Below are 17,855 nucleotides of genomic sequence, written 5' to 3'. Positions count from 1 at the left end.
CCCCAGCTTCCTCATTGGCCTCCACCCGACTCCCTTTTATGGGATTGCCTCGCCTTTATGGGGCCCCCGCCTTTATGCCTGCATTCCCCACCACTTTGTAGGGGGCTGGGTGCACAGCCGTCTCCCCCTGAATCTTTCCCTCGGTCACAATACTCAGGGGAGGGGTCTCCTCGGCCTCAGACCAACTCTGCTGGGGAATCAGAACTTTCTTCCCCACCGGAGTCCGCCAGGTTGCTGCCAGCTCCTCTAACAGCCAAACCCCGGCTTCCTCATTGGCCTCCACCCGACTCCCTTTTATGGGATTGCCTCCCTTCCAAACCCTGCCTCCGAGCCCATAAGAGCAGGGCCTTTCCGCCTGCCCCCGGGTTGAGTGGCTGTGTGTGGGTGCGCTGCTGGCCCCGCCCTCCCCCTGCAGCGCCCATCCAATGCTCAGCTGGCTGGCGGGGGTGCCGCGCCCTGTCTGCTCCGGCGCCTGCTCGCGGCTTCTGCCGCGGCTCCCGTGTTCCACCCGGGGGCCAACTTGAGGGTTTCTGCTGGTGTTCCCTCCTGGCTGGCGTCCTGTGGAGGAGAGAGGAGGAGTGGGTAAGCCGGAATCTTGCCGACCCGGCCACTCCCAGGCCATGGCATCGGCGTTCCTCCCGTCTTCCCCTCTTCCCCCGTCGGGTGGGATGGAGCTGCACTCCGGGAAGGGGAGGGAGACGCCCGCGCCACGTCTCGCGATCCCTGCTGGAGGGTCCATCGCGGGACACAGCCCCCCCCCTTACGAGGCTCTGAGGTCCGCCGTCCAATTTTGCTGTCGAAAGCTCGGGACAGATAGTTGGCGAGTATGTTTTGGGACCCCGGACAGTGCTGAATTGTGAACCGGAATGGTAGGAGGGACACATACTACCGGAGGCCTTGAGCGTTGCGATCCTTCATTCTGCTGAGCCATTGAAGAGGGGCATGGTCCGTGACCAATATAAACAGATTATCCATAAGGTAATACTGTAGAGCCCCTATAGCCCACCGGATGGCCAGGGCTTCTCGCTCGACTGTGGCATATCAATGCTCCACAGCCTGCAGCTTCCTGCTGAGGTATAAGACAGTGCTCTTTTCCGTCATGTACTTGCATCAAGGCCGCTCTTAGGCCTGTCCCAGAGGCGTCCGTGTGAACGATGAAGGGCCAATCGAAGTCGGGGTTACGCAGGACAGGATTACAAGATAGTGCCCCTTTCAAATCTTGAAATGCTTGGGTCTGGGTGGCCGTCCACCGTAGTCGTTGGGGCTGCGCCTTTTGGAGGCTGTCCGTGAGAGGTGCCGCTCGGCTGGCATAGTGTGGGATAAATCGGCTATAATAGCCCACGATACCTAAGAATCTGCGGAGCTGTCGTTTTGTTCGGGGGGGGGGGGGCGGGGATGGTTTCCAGAGAAGCCACTTTATCCGGAATGGGTTTCAACATTCCTTGACCGACGACATACCCTAGATAACGGAGTTCACGGAACCCTATACGGCTTTTGGAGGGGTTGACTTTCAGTCCGGCCTTAGCCAAAGCTTGGAGTACGGTTGTTAAATGCTGTAGATGGACCTCCCAAATGGGGCTGAATATCACTATATCATCGATGTAGGCCAGGGCGTATTGGTGACACTGGGCTAGGACCTGGTCCACCAATCGTTGGAACATGGCAGACGCCTCATGCAACCCGAAAGGCATGACCTTGAATTGGTACAAACCAGAAGGGGTGGCGAAGGCTGTCTTCTCTTGATCTTCCATCCACATTGGGATCTGCCAGTAACCTTTTGTGAGGTCTAAGGCTGACACATACTGAGCCGTACCTAGTTGGTCGATCATGGGGCATGGGGTAGGCGTCGAACTGCGCAGCTTTATTGACCTCTCGATAGTCGATACAGAAACAGATGCTTCCGTAGGGGTTTTGGTACTAGCACAATGGGGCTGCGCCAGGCACTACGCGATGGTTCAATAACCCCCATGTCCAACATTTTTGCTACATCCTCTTCCACCGCCTGCCACCGTTTCCGGGGGATGGGCCTCCAAGGAGCCCTCACCACGGTCCCTGCGGGGGTCCGTATCATGTGTTCGACTGTGGAGGTGTGGCCCGGCTTGAGAGAGAAGACGGGTGCCTGCTTCCGTAACACTTCCCGGGCTTGCATCTTTTGCTTCTCAGTCAGGCCTTCGTCAATCTGGGGTAACACCCCTTCCGTTCCCTCATTCTTCCAGGGCACATCTCCTTCTGGCAATTCCAACGGCTCCTCTCCTAACCCACATTGAGCCGGTTCTCCCGGGCGGGGAACCCATTCTTTAAGATCATTAAGGTGCACTTGCCTTTGCTGACGTTGAGTTGTCCCACACTGGACTTCATATGTGCAGGGCCCCAGTACTTTGGTGACTTCGAAAGAGCCCAGCCACGGTCTCCCCCCTCCGGGTCCAAAGACTCGGCTCTAGACTAGAACTCGGCTTCCCACCTGGAACTCCCAGGGTCGGGTGTTCCGGTCATAGCTCCACTTCTGGGCCTGTTGGGCCGCCTGCAGGTTTTGGGCCGCTGCCTCCCGGGCCACCTGAAGGCGTTCTTGTAGTTGGGGCACGTATTCCGGGGCGTCCCGCCCTTCTTCTTGATCTTCCTGGCCAGCCCACTGTCCCTCCACCACCCCAAAAATCCCCCGGGGGTTTCTGCCGTATAACAACTCGAACGGGGAGAATCCGGTGGAGGCGTGCGGAGTCTCGCGGACTGCGAACAGGACCGGGTCCAGGTATAGGTCCCACTGTTGGGGCTGCTCTCCTGCTAACTTCCGTAGCATGCCCTTGAGGGTCCTATTAAACCGTTCTACCAATCGGTCTGTCTGAGGATGAGCGACCGACGTGAATATCTGGTGTATGCCCAAGACCCTACACAACTGCCTTGTGAGGGCTCCCATGAATGAGGCCCCTCGGTCCGTCAGGATCTCTTTGGGCAACCCCACCCTCGCGAATAGATTAAGGCCCGGCACACCCCAGAAGTCTGCATTGTCCTTAAGTGCACTGCTTCGGGGAACCTGGTGGCATAATCAACTATCACCAATAGATACCGGAAACCTCGGGCCGTCCGAGCCAGGGGTCCCACAAAATCCATACCAATGCATTCAAATGGGGTCTGGATGATGGGTAATGGTTGGAGGGGTGCCCGGGGAGGGGCTTGGCGGGTCCACTGCTGACACTGGGGACATGATTGGCAGAAGGCTTTAACATCCCGGGAGATAGCGGGCCAAAAGAATCGGGCTGATATCCAGGCAAGGGTATTCTTCACCCCTTGATGCCCTGCCCAGGAATGGTCATGTCCCAAGTGGAAGACCTCCCCTCAATACTCTTGGGGCACCAACAACAGACTCACTTCCCTCCCAGCCTCCTTCAACACCCGATACCAACTGCCGTTTTTCAAAGCAATCTGAGGCCATCGTCCTGCCCTCCTAACATCCTGAATCTGTTCCTCACTTACGGCTACCATGTTCCATAGGGCCTGTAGCGAGGGATCCTGGTTCTGGGCTTGCCGGAACAGCGGATCTCCGACCCAGGTGTGGGCTGCCTCTGACATCCCTGGATCGTCTCTCATCGTTACTTCACCCTGGGATGGTCCTGGGTGTCCTGCTCCATCGTCATCCCCAAGCCTGGTCTCGTCGCCGTGTGCTCCCATCTGGTGCGACCCGATGGTTTGCAGCATTTCCTGGAAACATGGGGCGTCCCGCCCGATCAGGACCGGATACAGCAACGTCTTTACCCGTGCGACCTCGCATTTAAAATAACAAGCTTCCCATTCCAGGCCGATGGACACCACGGGGTACTGCTCCTGATGTTGATGGAAACACGCTATCGTTGCGATCCACACTATCGGTAACCCTTTGGGTATCAGGTGCTCCTGTACCATAGAGATGGAAGACCCACTATCCACCAAGGCGTCGAGGGTTCGCCCTTGTATCCGGACGGCGGTTAGTAAGGGTGGTGGCCGGACTCCGGATGTCCCCACTTGCATGGTCTCTTCCCATCAGAAGTCGCACTTCATAAGAGGGCATTCTTGCTTGAAGTGCCCCCATTGTCCACAGGTGTAACACGGTCCATGGCCTTTCATCTCTCCTGCTCCAAGGTCTTCTTTAGTGGGGTTTCTCGATCCCTCTGGAGGAATACCGGTGACTGGCCGGGGAATGCCGAGGAATGGCCCTCTTGGTCTGGGTGTCCCTCCCCCAGAAACCGGGGCATCAGGCGGGAGCGCCCCCCGAGTTACTGCCGCCTCTATTCTCTGGTCTCGGCCCCTCCCATGTCGGTTCCCGGGTCTCTAGAGCAGCCACGTTCTCTAAGAGTGTCATGGCTTCCTCAAGCATTTTGGACTTGTTACATAATAGCCAGTCGCGGGCCCGCACCGGCACCACTTTGTCACTCAGCGCCCGTTCCCCTGGGGTGACCGGTTGCAACCACCGATAGGCCGTATCTCGGAGGGCGGTTACGAAGGCTCTGGGGGGTTCTTCCTTCTTCCACGCCATGCTCCGGAACCTTTGGCGATAGGTCTCCTCCGATATGGCATAGCGTTCTAACACCACGGCCTTCAGCCTATTGTAATTGGAGCTGTCGGTTTTGGACATTGCCCTCAATGCTGCCTGTGCTGGCCCGGTTAGTTGCAGCCCTATGATGAACGCCCACCTCTCTTTGGGCCATCCTGAAGCTTCTGCAGTCCTCTCGAAAGCATCGAGGTAGCCGTCAATATCGTCCTCAAGACCCAATCTAGATAGGGGTATGGGTGGCATCCGGCCCGGGATTCCCTCCAGGCTACTTCCTCCCCCGGCACCTTGGCCGGCCTCGAAGGCCTTGTACATGTCCCTCATCAATGCCGCTTGTGCCTCCTGTTGCTGAAGCGACATCTCTTTTATAAGACGCATCTGGGCCTCTTGTTGGCACATCATTTCTTGCATTAGTCGGCCCTGTTGCTCTGCCAGCCACTTCCCGACTTGCCCCACTTCCGCTGGGTTGGTTCCTCCAGGGTCGGCGGCTGCTTCCATCGTGCCTGCCGAGGTCGTATTCCCCGCTAATAATTGAGGAGGTCTCAAGAGCGGGCGACTGCCCTTCCAGCTGGGGGGGCGGGGCGGGGCCCCGCCTTTATGCCTGCATTCTCCACCACTTTGTAGGGGGCTGGGTGTACAGCCGTCTCCCCCCGAATCTTTCCCTCGGTCACAGTCCTCAGGGGAGGGGTCTCCTCGGCCTCAGACCAACTCTACTGGGGAATCAGAACTTTCTTCCCCGCCGGAGTCCGCCAGGTTGCTGCCAGCTCCTCTAACAGCCAAGCCCCGGCTTCCTCACTGGCCTCCACCCAACTCCCTTTTATGGGATTGCCTCCCTTCCAAACCCCGCCTCCGAGCCCATAAGAGCAGGGCCTTTCCGCCTCCCCCCGGGTTGAGTGGCTGTGTGTGGGTGCGCTGCTGGCCCCGCCCTCCCCCTGCCGCGCCCATCCAATGCTCAGCTGGCCGGCGGGGGTGCCGCGCCCTGTCTGCTCCGGCGCCTGCTCGCTGCTTCTGCCGCGGCTCCCGTGTTCCACCCGGGGGCAAACCTGAGGGTTTCCGCTGGTGTTCCCTCCTGGCTGGCGTCCTGTGGAGGAGAGAGGAGGAGTGGGTAAGCCGGAATCTTGCCGACCTGGCTGCTCCCAGGCCACGGCGTCGGCATTCCTCCCGTCTTCCCCCCTTCCCCCGTTTGAGTCGGGTGGGACGGAGCTGCACTCCGGGAAGGGGAGGGAGACGCCCGGCCATGTCTCGCGATCCCTGCTGGAGGGTCCATCACGGGACAGCCACTATGTGAACAGATTGCTGGACTTGATGGACCTTGGTCTGATCCAGCATGGCCTTTCTTATGTTCTTATATTAACACTAGTGACGACGATTACTTTTATTTGATGGACTATGTAAAGATTTGTTTTCACCTTCTTCCTAGAATGTCATAAGTGCCTGAAACAAACCACCCAGAGCTGCTCTGGCACACTGCTGAGTCATGTTAGCTTGATTGAACAGCAGGAACAGACAACAAGATCATGGTCTGAAATATCTTTGTTTCTCCCCACCTTCCTTTGTTTTTGTTTTTTTCAGATCCGATCTGATGAAGAGTTCTGGATAACCCAAAGGCTGACACACTGTGTTATATTAATTGGTTAATAAAAAGTATAAGGAGCCTTGTGGCACAAAGTGGTAAGCCGCAGTACTGAAGTCAAAAGCTCTGCTCATGACCTGAGTTTGATCCCGATGGAAGTCGGTTTCAGGTAGACAGCTCAAGGTTGACCCAGCCTTCCATCCTTCCAAGGTTGGTCAAATGAGTACCTAGCTTGCTGGGGGTAAAGTGAAGATGACTGGGGAAGGCAATGGCAAACCACCCCGTAAACATTGCCTGGTAAACATTATGATGTGACGTCACCCCATGAGTCAGTAATGACCCAGTGCTTGCACAGGGGACTACCTTTACCTTTAATAAAAGGTATTACATGAAATTGGTTTCTGGTTTACTTTTAGGCCAACACAACTGCCTAAAACCTCTTAATTCTGATTTCTCATTAGAACTGCAGAACTTTTTGTTTCCAGGCAACCTTCACTAGACAAATAGAACAATTAGCTTCCTATTACATAATTACATTTAGGTAATGAACATCAGACTGTCTGCAAAGAGCCCTCATATAGTAGCTCCAAGAATTACACTTGATTGTTTACTTGGCCAGGTTCATTTGATGTATGTAAAACCCTCTTATCTCTGGCTATAGGATAAAGGATTTCTAAAAGGTCACCGGGAAAAGATCATTTCACACCTTGACATTGTCTGTTGCAAACTAAAGAGAACCAAGAAAGTCTGAGTGATTGTATATAAAGAAGCTGATTGCCAAGAGAAATCCAAGGCCTGCACTCATGGATCTAACAAAGCATATTGCTAACAATTCTTTCCCTTAAGAAGTTCACTTTACCCCAAAAACTATATGTCCCTCTACCTCAATCCTGGGTTATTCTAAAAATCAGTTCAGCCTTTTGATTTCTAAAACTGCAGCAAGCCATGTTGACTTAGTATGTGTCAGATATAGGCTTAGCAGGCATGGCTTGGCAACCAACAGAAGTCGGGGGGGGGAGTATGGTTGCTAAGTCCCTCTTCACTACCATCAGGAGGTTTTTGGGGCGGAGCCTGAGGAGGGCGGGGTTTGGGGAGGGACTTCAATGCCATAGAGTCCAATTGCCAAAGCGGCCATTTTCTCCAGGGGAACTTGCCGGCCCTGCAGGAGGCCCCTGCCGGCCCCTGCCGGCCGGAGGAACCCTTGCGGGCCCGGGGGCGGCGGGGCGGGGGCGGCGGCGAGGCCTGCCTGCTCCCAGGCAGGCCCCGCTGGCCGCTCCCAGGCCGCGGGAAGGCGAGCGGGCCGGCAGCGAAGGATGGCGGCAATGGTAAGTTTTCCTCCTCCCTCCTCCCTCCTCCCCCCTCCCCTCCCCTACCGTATTGACCCGCGTATAAGCCGAGTTGGCTTTTTTTTTTATAATAATTTTATTGGTTTTTATAATACAAATTTTCCATGATAGTAAACAACAATAAAAGCAATATGAAATTCAAAATTCTAACTCTATGTTGTTATGGTTTCTTGAATTCATAACAACAACAAAAAACAAATTAGAGGAAAATTTATGACTTCCCCATCACCTCTCTCCGCCTCTTAATAAAGTATTCATCCCATCGTAATTGGTCTGATCTTAACTATCATAAATTCATTTAACTTTCATAAAACATCTTCTATTAATATAAATGATTATAACTCTTAATATTAATTGTGTCTTCTAGATCAGATTAATAAGTATTCTTATTAACAATTACTTTAAACTATGGGGTAAAATAAAAACCGAGTTGGCTTTTTTCAGCCCTTTTTTGGGGCTGAAAAACTCGGCTTATACACGAGTATATACGGTATTTTGTAAAATCCATTCTTGAGCTAGATAGCAAGTCGGCTGTCTCTTCCTTGGCAGCTGTCCTACTTCCTGAAAGCCCCTGGCATAGCTTTGGTTAAATGTTGGTGCTGGATCGAAAAGATTATGAACGTTCTTTTTATGAAATGTTAACATGGAAAAATGAGACTACTGACAGAGAGATAAACTGATGATACACATTTTAGCATATGGCCAGTTGTGGAGTCTCAGCGAGCAATCCTAAGGCCTAAAAGAGGAGCAGACAAGAGGCCTCAAGACCATGGTCTGAAATTGTTTCTCCCTACCCCCCTAGTCAGACTTATACAATGAAGCTTTACTCCCAGGAAAGTGATTTTAGGATTGCTATGAAACCCCATACTCACTCTATGTAGGGTTACCCTTGAGGTCCCTTCAGAAACTTCGGGTAGTACAGAATGTGTCTGTTTGGTTGCTGATAGGGTTGCCAACCTCCAGGTGGTGGCTGGCGATCTCCCGCTATTACAACTAATCTCCAGGTGACAAAAATCAGTTAACCTGAAGAAAATGGCCGCATTGGAAGGTGAACTCTACGGCAGTATATCCCATTGTAGTCCCTCCTCTTCCCAAATCCCGCCCTCCTCAGGATCCACCCTCCAAACCTCCAGGTATTTTCCAGCCCGGGGCTGGAAACCCTAGCTGCTGACCAAGTCATCATGGTCAGCTCATATAACACCAATCTTGAAGCAGCAATGGATCCAATTCAAGGAGTTGGTGTGTGTGTTAAGTGCCGTCAAGTCGCTTCCGACTCATGGCGACCCTATGAATCGACGTCCTCCAGAATGTCCTATCTTTGACAGCCTTGCTCAGATCTTGCAAATTGAGGGCTGTGGCTTCCTTATTGAGTCAATCCATTTCTTGCTGGGTCTTCCTCTTTTCCTGCTGCCCTCAACTTTTCCTAGCATGACTGTCTTTTCCAGTGACTCTTGTCTTCTCATAATGTGCCCAAAATACGATAGCCTCAGTTTAGTCATTTTAGCTTCTAGGGTCAGTTCAGGCTTGATTTGATCTATAACCCACTGATTTATTTATTTTTTTTGGCAGTCCACGGTATCCGTAACACTCTCCTCCAACACCACATTTCAAAGGAATCTACTTTCTTCCTATCAGCTTTCTTCAATGTCCAGCTTTCACACCCATACATAGTAATATGGAATACAATGGCATGAATTAAAGGTGTTGGTACTTATCTTTAAAGCCCTTAATTTTCTGGGATCCTCATACTCTCCTGTTATGGGGGAAAAAAACCCTACATCCTTCCTTCATCTTCACAGCTTCACCGGGCCCCAGTGTAGTATGACTTTCTTCCACCGGGGGAGGGCCTTCCTAAATGTGCCACTCTCCCTCTGGAATGCTCCGTCAGAAGACATTTGTGCACAACTGGACCTGATGATGTTTCGGAGACTCTGTAAGGAAGAATTATGCTGGCATGCTTTTGGTTCACAATACCTCCTCATTGTGAAATATAGTTGGCTTGTGGGTAATTGTTGATGTTACTTGCAAGGCTCCCATGGTTTTAGGGTGGGGATTAGCTTGTTTTATGTATTTGTATTAATATATATGATTCTATATTATTGGATATTTATTATATTACTTTGGTATTTATTTTAGTCGATATAATTAATGTACCTGTTTTAATCGATGCATTTGTTTATTGTTGTAAACTGCTTTGAGCTGTTAGCCGAAGAGAAGCGGTATAAAAATGAAATAATTAAGAGACATAGACAGTTCTCCCTGGTGAAACTGTTTGCAAGCCTTAGAAGAACAAAAACTTGGACAGATTCTAAACTGGACATTTACCCATCTTGATCCTTAGAGCCTTTGCAGTTCAGACTAAGATTACTTAATTTGCATATGACAGTTCAGTAATGTTTACATGCCTAATCAGCTGTTCATCCTCATATTCCTCCATTGTGAAACAGTCTGTTTCTGGGGTCAATGTGCTGCATCATACTAGCCTTGAAAACACTATTAGAGTAAATTGGCTACCTAAAATGGTTCCCCACCCTTCTTCATCACTTCTGCTGAAGTAGTAAGCCTCTCTCTGCTGCGGCGGCTGATTTGCACATTACATTCCCTCAATTTTTGTTAGATATTAGAATTATTTGACCAGTTCCATACTCTGGGAAGCAGCAACTTAGGGTTGCCAACCTCCAGATGGGGCCTGGAGACCTCTCAGAATTACAACTGCTCTCTGAATTACAGATATCTCTTTGAATGAAATGGCTGCTTTGGTGGGTGGGCCCTAAGGCATTATATCCCACTGACATCCCTCCCTTCCCCAAACCCCGCTCTCCCTTGCTCTACCCCCAAATCTGCAGGAATTTCCCAACCCAGAGTTGGCAACTTGAGCAACTATTGATGAATTTTTGAGATTGTGAGGCTGCAATTTTCAAAGTGCTTTATTTCCCTATTTTAGAGCTTGGTGCCATGGTTGGACTAGGACAAAGGAGACCTAGGTTCAGATCCCTGGATGTTAGGAAATTTGGGGTGGTCATTCTTTCTCCACCTCTCAGGACAGTTGTGAAGATAAAATGGAGGAGGGGGGAACTATACATGCTACCCTCAGCTCTTTGGGGAAAGAATAAAAAGGTTAGAGGTACTCCTCCTGAAAAGTGGCTCTCTTTCACAGACAAGTCTACATCCTCCTCAGTTCATGGGGTACATCTGATCAACAATATGGGAAAGTGTAGTCCTGAGGTTCTGGAATCCAAATTTAGGTTGCTAGGCAGGAGACTAAAAGCTTCAAGGTAGCTTTCTCTGAAATGCTACCTGTTCCGTGTGCAGGACCAGTTAGACAGGCGCAGTTGGGGAGTCTCAATGCATGGATGAGACAGTGGTATAGGGAGGAGGGCATTAGATTTGTTAGGAACTGGGCAACATTTTGGGACAAGCTGGGTTTGTACAAAAGAGATGGGCTCCACTTGAACCAGGATGGAACCAGAGGTCTGTAACATGCACGATATGGAGAGAGTGGACAGGGAGAAGCTTTTTTCTCTCTCATAATACCAGAATGCAGGGTCATCTGCTAAAGCTGGAAGGTGAGAGATTCAAAACAGATAAAAGGAAGTATTTCTTCACACAACTTACAGTTAAATTGTGGAACTCCCTGCCCCAGGATGTGGTGATGGCTGCCAACTCGGAAGGCTATTTAAGAGAGGGCATGTTCATGGAGGATAGGGCCATCTATAGCTACTAGACAAAATGAATACTAGTCATGATGCATACCTATTCTCTCCAGTATCAGAGGAGCATGCCTATTATATTAAAGGTAAAGGTAGTCCCCTGCGCAAGCACCAGGTCATTACTGACCCATGGGGTGACGTCACATCACAACGTTTACTAGGCAGACTATGTTTACAGGGTGGTTTGCCATCCTATTATATTAGGTGCTGTGAAACACAGGCAGGATGTTGCTGCAGTTTTTTTTTTTGTGGGCTTTGTAGAGGCACTTGCTTAGCCACTGTGTGAACAGATATGGCTTTTCTTATGTTCTTAAATGGGAAATCTCCCTGCGTTGCTGCGTTGTAGCTAAATTTCCCTAAACCCATCAGGTAGAAGCACAAGTGAGGGATCACACATGGGCTTCTGGGACCCTGCACCAAAAATCTGTTTTATTAATTAGGGATCTGTGAAATGTCACAAAAAGACTTTATTCAAACTATTCTTCATTATTTGGCAGCCATGCTTTTGGGGGGGCATTATCCCAACGCGCCCCCCCCCAAAGTACCAAGAAGGATTTAAACACATGAGAAATGCAGACTACCTCCAAAGTGGAAGAGTATCTGTGAGCTTGCTTTGTTATCAGAGGTCATGTGAGTGGGTGCCTCCATTCAAATGTCCAAGGGATAGGAGACCCCCCTTGAATATTTTTCCAAACCATTCCAAGGGAACTGAGCATTTATTAGGTGGTTTAAAGAAGCTGATGGGCATTAGACCATGCAGCTCCACGCTTCAGCTTATCGGCTGGGTTTAAATCCTGCCAGCCTCTCCCCCTTCTTGCTATTTCCAGGCATAAGTCCTCACTTATCAGTATCTTATCCTGAGAGTTGCTATCAGGTTGTTGCCCTTTGCACCTTTTGTTGCTAGATGGTACTGACAAAAAGTCACTGTCAGCATTATACACTCCCTCATATTGGACCGCCCAAAATTATTTCAGCGGGGCATGCTTAGAATTTTCACATGGACATTTTAAAGCATGGTTATTTGTTTCCAAGATGGAGCATTTGGCATTCCATAGGGCACCTTTTCACTGGATGTTTTTCTGCATGTCTAGAAATGTGGATACTCCCCCCTCAAAAAAAGTAGTGCGGTTTGGTAATTGAAGCAGAGATAAACCTCCATTTGGAAGCATCCCAAGGATTAAACTCAGGTTCAACAGGCTACAAACCAAATCTGGTGTGTAAACAGAGGCATGGTCCTGACCTGGGTGGCAGAGGCTAGCCCAGTCTCATCAGATTTCAGAAGCTAAGCTGGGTCAGTCCCGGTCAGTATTTGGATGGGAGACCACCAAGGAAGTCCAGGGCCATGACACAGAGGCAGGCAATGGCAAACCACCTCTGAAAATCTCTTGCCTTGAAAACCCCACGGGGTCACCATAAAACAGCTGTGATGTAACCCCCCCCCCAAAAAAAAGAGGTTGGCAGTTTCATTTAAGCTCTGGGGCAAGTTTGTGTTATCCCTTTAATATCCACAAATAGCTGGGCAAACATGCTACTGTGATATACAAGTGGATACTTAGGACAAAATGGTAGTGATGGAGCTTAATCTTATCCTGCTGTGATAAAAAAGAAGACAGAGCATACATGGACCTAATCTCTTCTTTCCCTCTTTACAGAAGTGGAGGGGGGAAATGGTGACTGTCAGCTTTCTTTCAAGCAAGATGGGATAATCACAGGGTTTCCAGCCAGCCAGAAACTCTCCAAAGCCCCTTTGTTTTGTAACAAGGATATTTTCTACCATCCCCGTCTGTGCTGCCTTTCTGGTTTCTCATGAGTAAACCTTTGCTTCCATGGCAAGGAGCAGAGTGGTACTCTTGAGGCAATTTGTGCCAGGATCCTCCAATTGATTCCCTTCATTTTTTTGCGCTGCAAGTACCATCATCATCCTGAAGCTGGTGGTCAGGTTTGAGACTCCAGTCTATATTTTGTGATGAGTTATGCCGCAAATAGACAACCTTAGTTTCCGTTAGAACTCACATAGGGGTGGGAGTGTTCTGACAATAATCCTGGCCTGTATGATCTGATCACCTTCATTTTTGACACTTACTTTGATATACTTACCTGGTTGATGAGAAAAAAATGGCCTCTTCTAGACCAAAAAGGAAAGCTTTCCCAAACGTTCTTCTTTATTACAAATTACAAACTAGTACATGCAGGCAGACAGGCTACAAAAATGGCTATGGGGGGAATAACTTCTGTTGGCTTATTTGCAGACTGAAGAGATGGCAAAAACTATTTTTAATTTTGTGTGTGTGTGTTTGCAAATTAAAAGAGTAAACCCAGTACTGGAAAATCATGTATTAAGTAGCCTTAGGCTGCAATCCTAGTGAACTGCAGGAATTATTTCAAAGGAAACATGCTTTGAAAGGGACTTTTAATTCATGTAATGCTGAAATAGTAATATGATTCCACACCAGTTTTAGTCAGGTAGTGGAATAATTGCGGGGGCGGGGGGGACGGACGACGACACCTGATTTCATTTCGACAACTGAAGCTACAAAATCTCGGTGAAAAATATGAACACAAACCAATTTTATGCACATAGGTGTTTATTATTTAATTATTTGAATCATCCTGGTGCAGCAAATAATGGACAAGAAAACCAACTCATTTGGGAAATGTGTCTTTGATAGAATGGTTCAGTAGAGTGCTTCTGGGCAATTTAATCAATCAATAAAATTGGCCTTTATTGTATGGTAGTGCTGGAAAGGGCAGTCAAGTCACAGGCAACTTATGACAACCCATTAGGGTTTTCAAGGCAAGAGACATTCAGAGGTGGTTTTGCCATTGCATTCCTCTGCATAGAGACCCTGGAATTCCTTGGTGGTCTCCCATCCAAGTACTAACCAGCACCAGTGCTGCTTAACTTCCAATATCTGACAAGATAAGACTAGCCTGGGCCATCTAGGTCAGGGCTTTTGTTGCATAGGGACAAAAACAACCCATAGTTGAACATTATCAGTGCATTCCTAAGCAGAGTTACGCCCACATAACCTCTTAGAAGGGTGTAACACTGTTTAGGACTGTATGTGTCTAAGCATGAGAGAATTTAAGTATCTGCAATTTTAACAATAATTTTATTTATTTTACTTACTTCATTCATGCTCTACTTTATTCCCCAACAGAAATCCAAAGCTGCTTATGTGGTTTTCCTCTCCTTCATTTCATAGAATCATAGAGTTGGAAGGGGCCACACAGACCATATAGTCCAACCCCCTGCTCAATGCAGGATCAGCCTAGACTAGAGCTTCCCTGTCAAGTGTTTGTCCAGCCTCTGCTTAAAGACTAAAAGTGAGGGGGGAGCTCACCACCTCCCTAGGCAGTCGATTCCACTGCCAACAACACTTACTGTAAAATTTCCCCCCTTAGTATCCAGCCAATACCTTTCCGCCCATAATATAAACCCAGTATTGCGAGTCTTATTCTCTCCTGCCAATAGGAACAGCTCCCTACCTTCCTCTAAGTGACAGCTCTTCAAATACTTAAAGAGAGCAATCATGTCCCCCCTCAAACTCCTCTTCTCCAGACTGAACATTGCCAAGTCCCTCAGCCTTTCCTCATAGGGCTTGGTCTCCAGGCCCCTGACCATCCTCGTCGCTCTCTCTGCACCTGCTCCATTCTGTCCACATCTTTTTTGAAATGAGGTCCCAGAACTACACACAGTACTCCAGGTGCGGCCTGACCAATGTGGTGTATAGTGGGTCTATGATGTCTTGCTATTTGGATGTTATACCTCTGTTGATACACCCAAAGATCGCATATCACCCTTTTTTGCCGCTGTATCACACTGGCTGCTCATATTTAGCTTACAGTGCACCCATACTTCAAGATCTTGTTCACACACACTGCTACCCAGAAGTATATCCCCCATCCAGTATGCATGTTTCTCATTTTTGTTACCCAGATGTAGACCTCTGTGTTTATCCTCGTTGCATTGCATCTTGTTCACTTTTCTAGTGTGTTCAGATCTCGAAGAATTTTATTTCTGTCTTTTGGTGTGTTTGCTGCTCCTCCCAATTTGGTGTCATTTGCACATTTAATGAGCATTCCCTCCATCCCCTCATCCAGACCATTTATAAAAATACTGAAAAGTACCAGGCCCAGGACTGAGCCCTGCGGCACCCCACTGGACACCTCCCTCCAATCAGATGAAATGCCACTGACAACCACTCTTTGGGTGTGGTTCTCCAAGCAGTCCCCTGTCCACCTATCCTACAGTCCTCCAGTTTTTGTTTTTATAGCTGAGGCGATTCTCTCTCACTGTATATGTATATTGGAGATTACTTGGAAAGTGTTGCTTAGATACAGATTTGAGAACAAAGAGCAAATCACTTTGTAAAATAAATGAACCTCTCCTCTATGGCCTTTCTACAACAACAAAAACAGCAACCTCCAGATTTTAATACTTTCTACCATTAGTTACAATCCAGCACCAAGCTCACAATACCTCATCCCCCCATAATTCGCGGACAGCTTTGCTTTAGGAAGATAACCTGTTCTTTTTTTAAAAAAAGGTTATTAAAACAAATCAAATAAAAACAAGGCTCTACAACACAAATTACTAAATACATAAACATCAAAATATACAAGCTCGAACTAACTGCTCATACCAAACTTTTCACTTTTGGCTGTGTAACAGACAGGCTAGCTTACACAGTCAAATACACTATTTTAAAAATCAGAAGAGAAGGGTAAAAGGTTCATAAAATGGTGGTTATTACTGTATGGGTAGGGTTGCTACCTCTGGGTTGGGCAATTCCTGGAGATTTGGTGGTAAAGCACACGGAAGGCGGGCTTTGGAGAGGGGAGGGACCTCAGCGTAGACTCATGGCATAGAGTCCACCCACCAAAGCAGCCATTTTCTCCAGAGGAACTGATCTTGGGAAACTGGAGATCAGTTGTAATTCCTGGAGATATCCAGCCCCACTTGGACATTGGCAACTCTAAGGGAGACTACTTAATGTTTTGCCTACATCAGCGATTTTGCATTTCTGATAAAGAAAACTTGTGAAACGTTAACAAAGTGGCCCAAAAATGGAGGGAAGAGAAGCATTATGCTTATTTCATGCGATGACACAAGCAAGCACTATCTAGTAGACATGAAGAATCACATTCCAAAAAGTATTCTAACAAAATATTTTTTTCTTGAGAGCTAAAAAAGCACAATATCAGCTCACTCCTGAGCCTGGGGGCCAAACGGGCTTAGGAGGCAACCAGCCCCCTATGCCGGTGTCCGTGCCACTTGCACTATGCAAAGGGGCAACGACACCAGAGTGGTGCCACTTGCGGCTGTGCTCCAGGACTGGTGCAGCAGCGCAGCTCATGGACGCCTGCTCAGCGTCCCGCTGGCATCCTGCCAGTGCAAGTGCTTGTACTGACATCCAGGGAGGCGTTCCTGGGGGCATTCCGTGGGGTGAGGCTGCTGCTAGGCTGCTCCTAACCCCTTCCAGCCCAGGAATGCCCCCCCCCCAAAAAACAGCGTTGCTGCGCCAGGTTTTTCCTGGCGCAGCCTCGCTGTTCTCTATGGGGGGAAATTCCCCATTTTTTACTTTTTAAGGTTAAACACGCTTTTTTTGGCCTGTTGGCAGCCGGGTAACCTCTTTGGAAGTGCCAAGGCAGTGCCTCGGCTACGCCGTCCTCAGCCACCACAAAGCTCAGGATAAAGCTGCATGCCTGCAACAGAAGTCTTCATTTGAAGAAAGTCATCTTGACTTTCTGTAACACTGAACAGCAAATGCTTATTTATTGTGCAAAAAAAAAAAATTACTCGTAGGCTTTAGAGTTTTACAGTTTGGGATATGGCCCATGCTGTGAAAGAAAGTTTACTGAAAGCAGAGCTCTGCAATTTTAGCAGCAGTGTTAAGAACTGGGCAGGTGTCTGCTTAGTTCACTTTGCAGAGGAATCATGTTACATCACAGTATTCTGGTGTACTGTGACTAAACAAGAAAGCAAGGGTTCTTAAGTCTGTTCCCTGATACCGGGATAAACTGTATAGAAGGAACTCTAGTCCTTTCGGAAAAGGAAAAAAAAACTATTGAGGTTCTACTTAGAGTGTTCTTTTTATTAATATAAAAGAGAAAAAAACCCTTTCGTCTATTTATACACTTTTCCAGATTATTTTTTGCCGGGTCCCACTTTGGTTCTGTTGACTCCTTAGGACTGTATCCAGTGAGTGGATTATTATTATTATTAAATTTATAATGTAATCAAGTAGGAACAACAACAGATATCCTAGGTTAAGGTTCATGTTTTTATGTAGTGGGGAACTGAAGCATTGTCAGAGATGACATTTATTTGAACTGGCAAGAGCAGTGTGTTTATTTATGGACCACTGACCTTCTTACACGTAAAAGATCTAGGTGCTTCCCAAATAAGTTCCACTGCTAATCGAATAACTAGGCTAGAGAGGAAGAAAGAAATACTGAAAGAACAGACAAGAACAGACTTTACTCATATTTATACTGAATTGGATCTGGGTGGAGGTAGGGACAATGGAAACATCAAAGTAGAAAAAATACCTTAAAACTTTCAGAATTGTTGTTATAGAGTAAAATAAATCTGCCTTGCTCGAAGCTACTTTATTATAACGCAGATATAATGAATAAAGAACATTTAAACACAAATACAAAATAAGTCCCATTACTCAAATGATTGCTTCCCCTGACTACCA

This window comes from Euleptes europaea, chromosome 5 (genome assembly GCF_029931775.1).
Source record: "Euleptes europaea isolate rEulEur1 chromosome 5, rEulEur1.hap1, whole genome shotgun sequence".
Lineage (NCBI taxonomy): Eukaryota > Metazoa > Chordata > Lepidosauria > Squamata > Sphaerodactylidae > Euleptes > Euleptes europaea.
The sequence above is the reverse complement of the archived record's forward strand: the minus strand, read 5'-3'. Positions refer to the sequence as shown.